The sequence below is a fragment of the Triticum aestivum genome, chromosome 5A, assembly GCF_018294505.1.
Source record: "Triticum aestivum cultivar Chinese Spring chromosome 5A, IWGSC CS RefSeq v2.1, whole genome shotgun sequence".
Lineage (NCBI taxonomy): Eukaryota > Viridiplantae > Streptophyta > Magnoliopsida > Poales > Poaceae > Triticum > Triticum aestivum.
The window spans coordinates 333,923,954-333,928,947 of NC_057806.1; positions in this window are offsets into that span (position 1 = coordinate 333,923,954).

The following is a 4,994-nucleotide window of genomic DNA, read 5'->3' on the forward strand; positions in this document are numbered from 1 at the left end:
CAGTCCAGTACTCGCCTAAGTTTGAAAAAATCCTGCCGAGTGGAGAGCAGACCTCCCACTCGGGGGCTTAGCTGCAGTCCAGTACTCGCCTAAGTTTGAAAAAATCCTACCGAGTGGATAGCAGACCTCCCACTCGGGGGCTTACCTGCAGTCCAGTACTCGCCTAAGTTTGAAAAAATCCTACCGAGTGGAGAGCAGACCTCCCTCTCGGGGGCTTAGCTGCAGTCCAGTACTCGCCTAAGTTTTTAAAATCCTACCGAGTGGAGAGCGGACCTTCCACTCGGAGGCTTAGTTGCAGCCCAGTGCTCGCCTAAGTACGGAACACATCCCAATCCGCAAGGACGATGAGGTGCAAATCGACTGCTACCTTCTCCTTCGGAGTTGCACCACAAATACAAAGTTATTTCGAGTGAAGAACAAGTTCCACTCGACAGATAATTCATGAAGATATTCAACGATAAATCAAGTTCAGATAAGATCCAAAGGTCCTAGACCGCAGATCAAAGTACTCGAGCCTCCAGCTCGACAGAGTTTAACGGTTACAAAATCCACTCGGCATTCCGAGGCAAATTTAAAGTGAAGCATAAAAGTTTTTATTCCTCAGGCAGAGGACTGGAAGGGGCGACGAACTCGTCCAAGCCGACCCCGTCTGCAATGCGAGTGGCAGCAGCAATGAAAGTCTCCATGAAGTCTTGGAAGTTGTGCTTCCTGGTATTGGCAACTTGGATGGCGGCCAACTTTTCTTCTCGCGCCTCCTTGCAGTGGATGCGGACTAGAGACAGAGCGACGTCAGCGCCACATCTAGCAGAAGATTTCTTACATTCCGCCACTCGATCTGGGACTTCATTCAGTCGAGTCATCAGGGACTCGAGGTCATTCTGAAGCGTCGTCCTAGGCCAGAGCGACGTGTCGATCCGCGACATCGCAACCTTCAACCGAGCAAGATAGTCAACAACGCCGGCAACACGAGATTCCAATCGGAGCACGTTCATAGCAGCCTCGTCCTTCACTGGAGAATTGATGGGGTCCAAGTCTGTCTCCACTCGACTAGTCTCCTCTTTGAAGTTCTGGCAGAATTCTGTAAACACAATTCAAGGATAAGTCAGTGGCTCTACGCAGGTTTGGTAACTGCAAGTCAGTCGGGCCGGAGTAATTACCCTCGAGCATGACGAACAGCTTCTTGGCGAGTCCACCGAGATAAGCCTCCAGATCGTTCCTCTTCCCCGCCAGTTCACTTGCCTTGTCATTCAGAGCTATATTGCCATTCTTCAGACGGCTGACCTCTTGATTAGCCACATCAAGAGCAGTTTTCAGCCTGGAGTTTTCCTTTTCAAGAGTACCGACTGAAGCCAATTTTTCTTCAGCAAGCTTTGTTTTGTTCAGGGCCTCCTTCTGCGCTTCGGCAAGGTCTTGATCCTTATTCTTCAGAGCCTCCTCCATTTTGTCTGCAAAATAGCAAGTGAGATCAACATCGAGGACGGCCAAAAAGAAAAGACAGTCGACAAAAGCTCACCTGCCATACCTTTTGCTTCGTCCCTCGCCTTCTGCAAGTTCTCCTGAGCAAGCTTCAAGTCAAGGTTCAGCTGGATCTTTTTGTTCTCCAACTCAGTGTAGCAAGCCACAAGTTCGCAGGATTTCTGCAAAAAATCAGTCGACAGACATCCAAGATAAGTTGCTTCCGAGTAACCAAGAGACAATGATGGCGTTTCTAAGACTACAGCTGAATCAAAAACATTCGACAGTAGTCTCGGGGACTACACCCAGTGGGTGCACTCAGCGTGCCCCCACTGGTTCGACCAAAAAAAATCGACTGCCCGCAGTCGACTGTGTATAGTTCCATTTGACGTGGCCTGACCAGACCGAGTGAAGAAGTTCAACTAAAGCAACACAATATAAAGACTACAGTCGACTGCCAGCAATCCACCGTAGTCTCAGGGACTAGACCCAGTGGGTGCACTTAGCGTGCCCCCACTCATCAAAAAGATTAATATACACACCCAGTGGGTGTACAGATACAAAGATCTTCGGAAAAGAGATTCTTCAGATAGCATATCCTAACAGAACAAGCGGTGAATCGACTGACCTGGACGTTGCTCTGAAGAGCTGAGCTCGCATCATAAGCTGCTTGGCTGGCTTCCCGAACCACCTTCACTTGTTCCATCATGATCCCTGCCTGGCGTATAGCCTCTTTAGCGGCACCCACTTGGTCCTCAGGGACGTGGTGTGTGGCAAAAAGCGAAGGCGGATTTGTAGTCGACGTCGAAGGCCGGACACTCGTCAGAGGTTCAGCGAAGGTCACAGAAACCCGAGTGGTATCACCACCCTCCCGGACTGCGGCCTCAGGCGCCGGAGTAGTTTGTGGGGTCTTGCCAGCCGGCGCCCTCCTGTTCCTTCGCGCCATCAGCGACGCTTCATCGTCATCATCAGGGAGGTCAATGACATGAGGAGGAGCTACAAGAAAAATCCAATCGACTGGAATTATAAGAAATCATCAGTCGACTAAAAGCAGAGCATCAGTAATCGTACCGGGGTTGGAGGTAACAGCGTCTTCCATCTCTTGATCATCGTCCTTGGAGGAGATCTCCGAGGTGGCAGCACTGCAAATTTCGAAAGTCAGTCAGCTTATCCAATGAGTCGACCAAGAGTCCGTCACGTTCGACAAAGGAAAACAAATTCTACTATTACCTAGAAATGGTGGGGACAGTCATCCTCATCTTGGGCAGAGCCTTGGGTGGCTTGGACGGCGTCGCGCGTGGGTGCTTGGGAGCTTTTTCTGTCGGCGCTGGAGATGAGGTCCGAGGGCGCTTCGACGACTGCCCAACAGGGACAGTCGCCTTACCACGTTCTCGCGCAGGGTCGTGTGTAAGCTTGGGTCGCCGTTCCGAGCGGGGAGGTTCGACTTCTTCCTCCTCCTCTTCACTGGAGTCGTCGTCGTCATCCCCCTCTCCTTCGCCGTCAGATTCCCACTCTTCTCCCCCGTCTCCACTTTCGCCTCCACTCGCCTCTCCTTCCTCGGCCTGCTCCTGTGCTCCATTGGGCGTCGACTACATCTCAGTAGTGGCCTAGAGGACAATAAACGAGACAAAAGTCAATCGACTGATCCAAAAAGAACAAATAAAGAAATCAAAGATCACAGTCGGAAACGCAAGGTCAGACCTTGTCCACTTCGTATGTTTGGTCGAGTGGAGGAATCCTCCTGGCTCCTCGGGGGTTGTCCTTGTTCCCTGTGATACTCGACAGCCACCCTTCCAGCATCTTGTCAGTGACCTCCTCTGGGTGAATCCGAGTGGTGTCTTCGAGACCCGAGTACAGCCACATTGGGTGGTCACGAGCCTGAAGCGGTTGGATGCGCCTCCGAAGGAAGACTTCCAACAAGTCCATGCCAGTCACACCCTCGCGGACAAGCTGAACCACTCGACCGACCAGCACCTTGACTTGCGCCTTTTCCTCCGGCGTCACTTTCAGAGAGGCAGGTTTTTGTGCTCGATTCAGAGAAAAAGGGGGAAGCCCAGTCGACTGTCCTGGGGTCACCTGGTCTTTACAGTAAAACCAAGTCGACTACCACCCACGGACTGACTCGGGAAAAGTGATAGACGGAAAGGAACTTTTTCCCCTCATCTGGATCACCAGACCCCCGCACAGCTGGATCACCTGCGTCCGTTCGTTACTCGACTTGGCCTTCTTGACCGACTGAGAGCGGCAGGTGAAGATGTGCTTGAAGAGTCCCCAATGGGGGCGGCAACCCAAGAAGTTTTCACACAAGGAAATGAAAGCAGCAAGATACACAATAGAATTGGGAGTAAAGTGATGGAGCTGCACTCCGAAGAAGTTCAAGAAGCTCCGGAAAAAGGATGAGGAGGTAGAGAGAATCCACGATCGATATGGGTGGCGAGGAGGACGCACTCACCATCAAGAGACTGGGGTTCGACTTCTTTCCCCGGGAGGCGCGCAGATTCGTGGGGAATGAATCCCCCCTCGACCAGATCATCAAGATCATCCTGCCGAATCACCGACGGCATCCAGTCGCCCTAGATCCAATCCTTGGGCAGAGCAGTCCTCGAGGAAGATCCGCCCCGAGCGGACTTCTTCCCCTTCCCCTGCACCGCCGCCTTCTTCGTGCGCTCCAGAGCCGACGTCTTCTCCTTCACCATCATCGCCGGTGGAGCTCGAATAGACCTACGGCACCAAGGTGGGAGCGGAGGTGGTGGAGGATCTTGTAAGGAAGGGGGAAAAGTGAAGGCGCACTGTTTGGGGGTCCCGAGCCGGCAGCTTATAAGAGGTCGCTTCCGAGTGGCTGACTGGTAGGCCCAGGCAATCCCGTCAAATCCCGCAATGGGCGCGCGCGGTACGTGGCAAAAAAGGTGGCGCGGGGATCGAGGAGCTTCCATCCTATCCCATCTGATTACTGCGGCCGCCCCCGTCGCGCGCGCTTCCCGAAATTCAAATCCCGCAAAATCCGCGGGCCGCAGAACAACTCGTCAAACAGAAGATCCCTTTCACACCGTCACTCGGAACTTCACAAGTAAAGAAATTCACTCGACAAGAGGCCAAGAATGGATCAAGGCGACTGAAAGAAGTTGACGACGTCATCCGTGACAATTGATCCAAAACAAGACGTTCATATAACATGAAGAACCAGTCGGAAAGATCCGCAACTCCTTCCCCACTCGAACCTCGATCCATTCGGGGGCTAATGATGAAGCTATGTACCTAGGGTAGGGGCATGGACCTGTCCTAAGTACCCTACCCAAGGACATCCCTAGAAGAAGTCATCTTTCAATCGACTTGGAGGTATCCCACTCGACGGAATCAAGACACTCGACCACGAAGCAATCACTCGACCAAGATCCAACCACTCGACTGCCAGGAGATCTAAAGTCACCCTGCACGCAAACGGCCGGTCATTAAGTAGCTTTTATGGTCATCATAGCACTTTATTAGGGGCGTTACCAGTAACCCCCAGTCTTAATGTACTTTAAACCTTGCATTACTAA